Source organism: Mastomys coucha, unplaced genomic scaffold, assembly GCF_008632895.1.
Source record: "Mastomys coucha isolate ucsf_1 unplaced genomic scaffold, UCSF_Mcou_1 pScaffold14, whole genome shotgun sequence".
Taxonomy (NCBI): Eukaryota; Metazoa; Chordata; class Mammalia; order Rodentia; family Muridae; genus Mastomys; species Mastomys coucha.
In genome coordinates this window covers 110272483-110282875 of record NW_022196896.1, presented here as the reverse complement: position 1 = coordinate 110282875, position 10393 = coordinate 110272483, and the positions used below count along the sequence as shown (strand labels likewise).

Here is a 10393-nt window from a genome sequence, read left to right as displayed (position 1 = left end):
GGGGGATCCCCAGCCTCTAAATAGTTTCTGTTCGAAAATTTAATAGATGTTAGTGGTCCTTGTCTGAGAGTTGACATGAAGCATAATTCTTTTTTTATTTAAAGATTTATTTATTTTATGTATATAAGTACACTGTAGCTGTCTCTAGACACACCAGAAGAAGGTACTAGATCCCACTAGAGATCTTCCCACTGAGCCACCATGTAGCTGTTGGGAATTGAACTCAGGACCTTTGGAAGAGCAGTCAGTGCTCTTAAACACTGAGCCATCTCTCCATCCCCGAACCATAATTCTTTATAACTAGAAATTACTATTTAACTAGTCATAGAACTTAGGTCCAAATGCAGTTAAATTTTTTAAAAGAAATGTTTTACCTAGGTTTACATTAACATTCCAGTTACTACTTAATGTTTCCTTACAGAGATAAGTTTGTTAACTCTTTTTTTTTTTTGTCTTTTTGTTTGTTTGGTTGTTTTGGTTGTTTTGCTTTGTTTCGAGACAGGGTTTCTCTGTGTAGCCTTGGCTGTCCCGGAACTCACTCTGTAGACCAGGCTGGCCTCGAACTCAAAAATCCTCCTGCCTCTGACTCCCCAAGTGCTGGGATTAAAGGCGTGCGCCAACATCGCCCTGCAGTTTGTTCTCTTTAGAGAAACTTCAGACCTTTTTTTAAGATTTATTTTTAAATTTTGTGTATAAATGTTTTGCTCGATGTCTACAACATACCATGGATACCTGAAACATCACACACCGTGAACACTCAGTGATCAGAAATTGCTTTGGATCCCTTGGGACTGGAGTTATATATGGTTATGAGCTACCTTGTGGATGCTAGGAGTAGAACCTGGGTCCTCTGCAAGAACAAGTGCTCTTAACCACTGAGCTGTCTTTACAGGGCATCCTGTGTTCACATTTTTATTAATGGCAGAATTTGTACCCATTCTGCTTTGTGGCACCCATATAATATAAGTATTTCTTTGTCTCTTTTGTGCTCCCCCCTCTTCTCTGTAGACCAGCCTGACCTTGAACTCAGAGATCTGCCTGCCTCTCAAGTCCTGAGATTAAAGGCATGGGTCACCACTGCCCAGAGCTGCTTTTTTTTTTCTTTGAACTGCTGCTCTCCAGCATCCACCTCAGGTGACCAGTTGTCCTTTCAGTGTCCAAATCTTGGTCTTTTGTAGAATCTAGGGACCTTCTTATTTTCTTCTAGTGGATGAGTAAAAGCAGTGGCAATTTTATTTGTTCTTGTTTGCACAGGTAGTTAATTTTTGAGACAGGGTGTCATGTAACCAGGAAGACCCCCTAACTCATGATCTTCCTACTTCTACCTCCTAAAATACTGGGATTAATAGGCATGTTCTGCCACACTGGCCTTGCAGAGGTAATTTGATGACTCAGGTGTTTTTAAAATACCAACCTCGATTGTATTTCCTCCATTCAAACCAACATGTACATAGTAGCCAGAGGATGTAGTAAACATAACTTTACCCCTTCAACTTTTTAAACTACCCACTCTCTGCTGGTTTTAGTTTTTGGTTATCAGTATATGGTTCACTTTGGGATTATAATGGAGTACTTGTTGATGTGTTGCTTTTGCCTCACCCTACACCGTGGCTCTCTTCAGATACCAGAAGGAGGGCATTGGATCCCATTACAAATGTTTGTATGCCTGAATGTTGTGAACTCAGGACCTCTGGAAGAGCAGTCAGTGCTCTTAACCACTGAGCTATCTCTCTAGCCCATGTGTAGTTCTTAACAAGCAATGAAAGCTTTGTGAACTAGTAGGTTTTTTGTTTGTTTGTTTGTTTTCAAATCAGGGTTTCCTCTGTATAGCCCTGGCTGTCCTGGAACTCACTCTATAGATTCTGTAGACCAGGCTGGCCTTGAGATCCACCTGTCTCTGCCTCCCAAGTGCTGGCTGGTGAACTAGTAGTTCTTTCTGTTATCTACCTGTGCTGTTCTAGGTGGAACTTTGTACATACTGCGTACTTACTGTTCTTTTGTGGTAAATAGATAAGTATATTTATGCTGGACCATTTTCTTTCTAAGTAAAATTTAACTTGACTAACAATATAAAAAGTATTGTTCTTTTTTTTGGGAGGGGGGAGGTTTCGAGACAGGGTTTCTCTGTATAGCCCTGGCTGTCCTGGAACTCACTTTGTAGACCAGGCTGGCCTGGAACTCAGAAATCCGCCTGCCTCTGCCTCCCGCCTGGCAAAAGTGTAGTTCTTTAAATTTAATGACATTGATTCTGATTAGCTAAAAGGTTACTTCTTAGATTGATGTGAAGTCTTTGTTTTTTCCTGAGATTCTTAGGTTTTTATTTTCTTGGTGGTTCACTTAGTTTCATTCATTGGCCAGGAGAAAAAGGAATTTATGATTTAGGTTTATCTGCTTTGCTTTGAGATCAGACTGGCTTCTAAGATACTCCCACTTCTGCCTCCTTCAAGATTAAAGGTGTGTATTACCACCACCTGGGGAATCTGTTTTGATAGTTTCCTGGTTTTGCTTTATTTAAGAACGTGTTCTAAAGTTGGGCATGGTAGTTCATGCCTTTAGTTCAGGAAGAGGCAGGCAATCTCTGAGTTCCAGCCTGGTGTACATAGTGAGTTCCAGGACAGCAATGCTACATAGTGAGGTCCCAGATTAAGGAAGTCAAGGTCACCCTGGGATACAGGGTCAAATACTGCCTTGGGAAAAAATCATTCCAGTTGCCGGCTGCTGCTCTTAGTTTTCAGGACTGAATGGCCATTCTGATGTTTTGTTTTTTTGATTTTTTTTTTCTTTTTTGAGAGGGTATCTTTGTATAACCTTGCAATTCTTGGAACCCATCTAACTCTGACTACATGAGAAAAAGCTTGGGTTCTAGTCCTGGTTTTTGTTTTTTTGATACAGGGTTTCTCTGTGTAGCCTTGATTGTCTTGGAACTCTGTAGATCAGACTGGCTTCTAAGATCTTCCTGCTTCTGCCTCTGTTGAGATTAAAGGTGTGTACCACCACCATCAGGCAGTAATAGAATTTTATTTTTTAAATTTAAAAAATTTTTTTAAATTTTTTATTTTTTTTGAGAGAGGGTCTGTGTGCTGCCACATGGTTACTGAGAATTGGACTCAAGACCTCTGGAAGAAGAGCCAGTGCTCTTATCTGCTGAGCCATCTCTGCAGTCCCAATAACACACATTTTAAAAAGTGTTTCTAGGTTTGAAAGTACTTTCGTTAATCCTAGCACTGCGGAGGCAGACCCTGAGTTGAAGGCAGTCTAGTAAGTTCCAAGGCCATAAATTAGTTCCAGGTCATCAAAGGCCTTGTCTCAGAAAAGACAGAAAGTCTGTTGAAGGAAATAAACCTTGTAGATACTGTAACTATGCATTATTAATGAAGTGCTTTTCTTTAGAGATACAAGGTCTTTATATATATAGCTAAACTAATCTCAAATTGCTCAACTTCTTGCCTCTCAAAGTACCACTGTGTTAACCTTGTAACCTTGTACATTTATGTGCATACAATAGTTGGATTTATTATTATTATTATTTTTCCTTTTTTTGGTTTTTTCGAGACAGGGTTTCTCTGTATAGCCCTGGCTGCCCTGGAACTCACTCTGCAGACCAGGCTGGCCTCGAACTCAGAAATTTGCCTGCCTCTGCCTCCCAAGTGCTGGAATTAAAGGCATGCACCATCATTGCCTGGCCCTTACATTGATTTTTGAAAAGCTATTTATAAACAGAAGTACCTTTAAACAAACCTTCTAGACTTTAAGTTAGAGCATTGGAGTTAGAGAATTTCAGTGTGTACTTGGTCACTTCTTTTGCTGTCATGACTAGTGAGTTCTGCCCTGACTTAAATTCCTGCCCATTGTACTGTGGGTAATATTCTGAATAAATAGATGTACCTTGTGCTGTTTTAATTTGTAGGCCTTATGATGGTAAACATCTGCTGGCCTGGAACTCCAAAGTGAGTTTTCTTAGCCTATCTAATTTACTGTTGAGTTGTAACTTGAGCTGTTTTGTGTACTTAAAGAGAAGGTTCAGGAAGATCATGTGGAGCACCCCCCCTCTTTTTTTCCTCCCAATCTAAGTGCTTTTAGTTGTTTTGTAAACAGAAGTGCACAAGTATGCTAACCTCTGACTTGAGTATTCTTTTTGTTTGTTTGTTTGTTTCTTTTGGTCCTTGGAACTTGTAACCATCCTTGCCCTTGCTTTTGTTTTGTCCGCCAGCAAGATGTACAGTTTCTTTTAATAGTTTCTGGAAGAAAGTCTTTGTTCTCCTATTGATTTGCTGTAGTAAACGTCCCCCCTCCCCACTCTCCCCAGTGCTGACTGAACCTAGGGTTTGCTTTTTTTGTTTGTTTGTTTGTTTTTTGAGTCAGGGTTTCTCTGTATAGCCCTGGCTGTCCTGGAACTTACTCTGTAGACCAGGCTGGCCTCGAACTCAGAAATCCACCTGCCTCTGCCTCCCAAGTGTAGGGATTAAAGGCATGTGCCACCACTGCCTAGCAATCTTTGACTTTTTATGTTTTATTTTATGTGTATGACTGAGTGTATGCATGACTGTGGACCATATTGGAATCTGTTGCCTGTATATATTCTGGGATCTCCTAAAATTGGTGCTACATACAGTTGTGAGCAGATATGTAGAGGCTGGGATTCTAATCCTGTTGAAGTGCAGTCAAGTACTCTTGAGCTATCTCTCCATACACAGTCTTTAACTTCTTTTATTTTTATTTTTTTAAACATTTATTTTATGTGTATGAGTACACTGTAGCTGTACAGATGATTGTGAGCCTTCATGTGGTTTTTGGGAGTTGAATTTTTAGATCTCTGCTCACTCTGGTCGGCCCCCTGGCATTGTTGCTGCCTTCAGATGCACCAGAAGAGGGTGTCAGATGGTTACAGGTGGTTGTTGGGATTTGAACTTACAACCTCTGGAAGAGCAGTCAGTGCTCTTACCTGCTGAGCCTTCTCGCCAGCCCCTATTTTTATTTTATTTTTTTAAGATTTATTTTACTTTATGTGTATGAGTACACTGTAGCTGTACAGATGGCCATGAGCCATCGTGTGTGTGGCTGCTGGGAATTGGACTCAGAAAGGACCTCTGCCGACCAAACACGCTCCGTCATAATACACCAGAAGAGGGTGTTGGATCTCATTACGGGTGGTAAGCAGTCAGTACTCTTAACCACTGAGCCATCTCACCAGTCCCTAACCATCTCTTTTCTTATTTATGAAACATTAAAGCTGGAACCCAGAAATTGAACAAGAATTGTTCAGTTTTCAGGTCTATATCATTCTCCTCCACCCCCTACCCCCCCTTTTTTTGAGATGGTTCTTACTATGTTGCCTTGCCCTGTCTGGTCTCACTTGTAATTTGAAAGAATCCTCCTACCTCAGGCTCCAGAATAGCTGGGGCTAAAGATAGGCACCACCTGTCCCAGATACACCTTCATTGTGTTTATATCTTTGATACAACTTAGTCACAGAATTCAGTCTTTAAGTAAATGTGAAGCAGTTTCATAAAACAAAGTCTTAATAGCAGTTTTTTTCCTTTCCAGATAATTTAAAATTGTTTAAGATTTATTTATGAGTGTTTTGCCTCCATGTATGTATGTATCATGCTCACCATGTGTATTCCTGGTGCCCACAGAAGTTAGAAGTGGGTGTCAGATCCCTTGTAACTTATCTGAGTTACAGATGAGCCACTGTGCTTGCTTGGAATGGAACTTGGGTATCTGGAAGAGCAGCCAGTGAGCTATTTCTCTAGACACCCCCCCCCCCCCAGTTCATTTAAAAATTAATATTTATATGTTTCTTATTCAGAGGGTAATGATAATTTAACATACTTATGTTTTAAGGATATATATTTTAAAAGATTTGTTTATATGCATCGTGTGTGTGTGTGTGTGTGTGTGTGTGTGTGTGTGTGTGTTTGTGCGTGCACTTATAGAGGGTAGAACAGAGTGTAAGATCCCTTGGGAAATCTTAAGTTAACTTCAACACAGGTTGACTCTTATCCCCACTATGGTTTCATACTGTAATAAATATTCTGCTCTATTTTCATAAGTTTGAACTCTACTAAATAGAGTTCAAATAAGAGTTGAATAAGAGTTATCTTCCTTGATTTGTTGTTATCTTCTGTGGCCTTGTATGGAGATAGGTAAGCATTCTACCACTGTGCCACACCTCAAGCTTGCAGATGCACTCAGTAATTGCTCCTGAGATATTAATAAAAGTGCTTCCAACAATTCTATTAAACATAAAACTCAGGCTCTAGCTTTTCTTGGCTAAATTTTGTAGGCTGTCTTGGGACAGTGTAAAAACCCTACAACAGGATTTTAAAACGAGAAATGGCTTAAATTGTACCTAACAAAGTGGAAGCAAAAGCTTGTGATGGTAACCAGTGCATGTACTTCCAGCACTGGGGAAGGAGAGATTGAAGAATCACTCTGAATTTAAGGCTAGCTTCATCTGTGTTGGTTCCAGGAGTGTTTGCTTTTAGAGAAAGCCTTCAAGTAGCTCAGATTTCAGCCCTCAAAAGTTGATCTTACCTTAGGTTACTGCATTCTAGCATATTTTGATTTTGATGACAAGGTTTTAAACATATAGTAGGCTGGCCTTGAACCTCCCGTAATTCTCTTTAAGCTTGCATGCTATGATTATGTCTCATTGTATTCTTATAGGCTCTGTTGATTGCAAGTTGGTTTGTTTAATTTGTACTTTGTTTTGTTTTCCTGTTTTCCTGTTTTTGTTTTTGATACTGTCTCACTATATAGCTTGGGCTGGTCTGCAACTCACTGTGTATGTAATCAAGCTCACCTCAAAGTCCTAGAAATCTGTTGGCTTGCCTCTTCCTTCTGGGTTCAAGGTGTGGGTTAACACATTTGGCCTGATTTGGCTTGAATAGCAGAAATACTATCAGTGTAATTTCATAATTCAACATCATACCTTTGTTTGGTTTTTTCCCCTGAGAAGGTTTCTCTGTGTAGCTCTGGCTGTTCTGGAACTCAGAGATCTTCCTGCCTTTGTCTTTAGAGTGGTGGAATTAAAGGCTTCCTTTGGAGTGCTAGAACTAAAGTCATTGGGCACCACTGGCTGGCTTCAATATCACATTTTAACACTGTATCTTTTTTGTGGCATTAGGAAGGCTGCATAGTCCAATCTTTATAGGATATATAAACTTTGGAATAAAAATTTGTTGGTTTTTTTTTTAAAAATTATTTATTTTATGTATGTGAGTACACTGTAGCTGACTTCACACACACCAGAAGAGAGCATCAGATCCCATTACAGATGGTTGTGAGCCACCATGTGGTTGCTGGAAATTGAACTCTGGACCTCTGCAAGAGCAGTCAGTACTCTTAACTGCCGAGCCATCTCTCCAGCCCCTGGAATAAAAATTTGTGAAGTGCATATTTTACTAATACAAGATTCAGGAGAGTCTGTAAAATGAATATGCTTTTAGGCTTTTCTTTTATGAAGTATTTCCATTTTTATTTTATTTCTTTTTACCTACAGTGGGGAAGCACAGAATTTTTCTGTGATCCATCCTCCTCTGTACCACATCCATATGTATTTGTGAATTTTCTTTAGTAGATGGCAACAATTCAGTTGAATTTTGAGAAGATTAAGTAACTTAAACTTGGAATAGACCAGCTTGCTAATTGTCAGTTGTCACTGATTTCAAAGTACTTCCTAGAGAATTAGATCGTCTGCTTTTCTGCTGTTGCTGCCTTGCCTTTTAAGTTCTGCCTTCCAGTTGCTGCTATGAGGTAAGGCTTGGGGAATTTCAGCTTTGGCTATGCACTGTAAGATAATCTGCTTTTGCCTCTTCCAACAGCTAATATTATCCTTCAGCTGCCTGTACTTCAGGTCGTGCTACTTCCTTCTTCATCCGTAAACATTTCATGGAAATTAGAAGTGAGAGGAATTAATGAAAATATGCAAGTCCACCAGTGGAGGAATATTTTGAATCAGCTAAGAAATTGAAGTTCAGCTTTGCTTGCTTTTTTTTTTTTTTAAAGTTCTGGGAATCTCTTACACAGAGCCTTAAAAGGCTTTAAAAAACTACACACACACACACATATACACACATATACATATAGTGAAATATGTATAGGAGAGGCTTTAAGTAATAACAGCAAGTACATTCTTTTCAGCCCTTCCCCTTGGTTTCTTGCTTTGAGAATGGTAGTGGAGTACATGGACTGCAATCTTAGGAAGCTAATGTGGTAATGTCCCAGTGATAAAGGAATTTGAGTAGTGGTTAATGGCCAAGGCTGGGAAGCAGTTTAAATCCTGGCTTCTAAACTACTAGCCACATAACTTTGGGTGAATCATTTTTGGCTTCAATTTTTCCTTTTTTAAAAATGGAAGAAAATAGTACCTATAACCTATAAGGATTAATAAAAGGTGTTAACAATAATGCCTGTAAAAAGATAAGTGCTTGAGTAATTAGCTATTATTGGTAGCTAGTAATTATCCTTACTGATAGGAAAGACTTCTTAACAACCAAAAATACAGTTTAAAAAAGTAGATTTCTCTTATACTCTTGAGTTGAGTATCTTAGGGTGGCAAGGATATATCAGTGAAGAGTATTGATGAAATCCTTAGCAAGATGAATTTAAATTTAGATAATAGTTTTCCAGTTGGCCTTGTTCATTTTATCTTTACATGTAAATTAGGAAAAATATACTTTTCAAGATTGTTCTGAGTGTAGTGTGTGTGTGTGTGTGTTATGGTTTGTACATTTCAGAGGACAAATTATGGAGTTGAGTCCACTGTGGGTTGTCTTGCATTTTATTGTCTGTCGTCTCAGGCCTTGACTGCATACTTGCGCAGTGGGTACAACCGCTCTTTCCGCTGCTGCTTCTTGGTCTTCAGCTTCTCTTCATGCTTGGTGAGCCGGCGGCGCATGGCTCTAGTCTTCTTGGGTCGCAGGTCCAGGGGCTTGTACTTCTTGCCCTTGTAGAATTTCCTGAGGTTTTCTTTTTGAGTCTGGTTAATGACAGTGAGGACTCAGGCGATGGATTTTCGTACAACTCGTATCTTGGAGAGCTTGGACGCGGCGCCTCCTGTCACTTTGGCGACGCGAAGCTGGGACAATTCCACCTTCAGGTTGTCCAGTTGTTTCAACAGCTCCTCCTCCTCCTTGCCACGCAGGTCCCGAGCCTTAATCTTGGCCATCGCTGCGTTGCGTTGTTCACGGCTGAGACCGCCCGGTTCGAGAGCGAGGTTTTGTTTTTAAGATGTGCACTCACTATGTGGCCCTGGCTGGCCTGGAACTGAGAGCTATTCCTCTTTCTGCTTTCTTAGTACTGGGATGAGCAGTGTGTACGTACCATGGCTCCTGGCCCATGACTAGTTTTTTTTTTTTTTTTTTGGTTTTTTTCTAGACAGGGTTTCTCTGTATAGTTCTGGCTGTCCTGGAACTCACTCTGTAGACAAGGCTAGTCTACAGAAATTAGAAATCCACTTGCTTCTGCCTCTCAAGTCCTGGGATTAAAGGCATGCGCCACCACTGCCGGCAATTTATTTCATTTTTATCCACATCTGTGTGACTATGTGTGTGGTTGCCTGAGGAAGCCAGAAGAGGGTGTTAATATCCTCTAAAGCTAGAGTTTAGTTTTAACATAAGACAACATGCATAAATCTTGAAAAAATAAAATATCAATATATTAACATTAATATCTAGCTCTCAGACTTCAGCTTGTATTACTGTAGTAATTCATTTCCTAGCATTTTAAAATAGCATTGTACTGTAGTACAGTTGCTTTTGACCTTTTTAATACAGTTCCTCATGTTGTGGTGTCTCTCACCATAAATTTACTTGTTTTAAAGATTATTATTATTGTTTTTTTGTTGTTTGTTTGTTTTGATTTTTTGAGATTGGGTTTCCCTGTGTAGCCCCGGCTCTTCTGGAACTCACTCTAGACCAGACTCCTCTTGAACTCAGAAGTCCGCCTGCTTCTGCCTTCCAAGTGCTGGGATCAAAGGTGTGTGCCACCATTTCCTGGCATAAAATTATTTTTGTTACTACTACATAACTGTAATTTTGCTACTGTTATGGATTGTAATATAAATATCTATTTTGATGGTCTTAGGTGACCCCTATGAAAGGGTTGAGAGCCACTCATGTAGCATCTGTTAAAAACAATGAGTGTAAATATGACTTTGGGTTGTCGGTAGCAGTTGTGATATACTACTATCTGATTCTCTTGGTACAAGGTTGAAAGTATAATCAATGATGCTCTAGCATGCTGTTTATACATTCTCATAAGAAATGCTATATTTGAGCTAGAGCAGTAGTTTTCAGCTTGCTGGCGGTGAGAACTGTTGGGGTGGTCAAATGACCTTTTCACAGGGGCTGCATATCAGATATTTACATATGAAGTTGCTGAAATAGTT

The 10393-nt window shown here is 39.7% G+C and overlaps 1 protein-coding gene and 1 pseudogene across 23 annotated transcripts in view; one reads left to right on the top strand and one right to left on the bottom strand.

The window, feature by feature from the left end:
* The window catches only part of Trip12 (thyroid hormone receptor interactor 12), a 130682-nt gene that overhangs the window by 16727 nt on the left and 103562 nt on the right, over positions 1-10393 (top strand). The gene's annotated exons all lie outside the window — the stretch shown is intronic.
* On the bottom strand, positions 8776-9187 carry LOC116088673 (annotated as a pseudogene).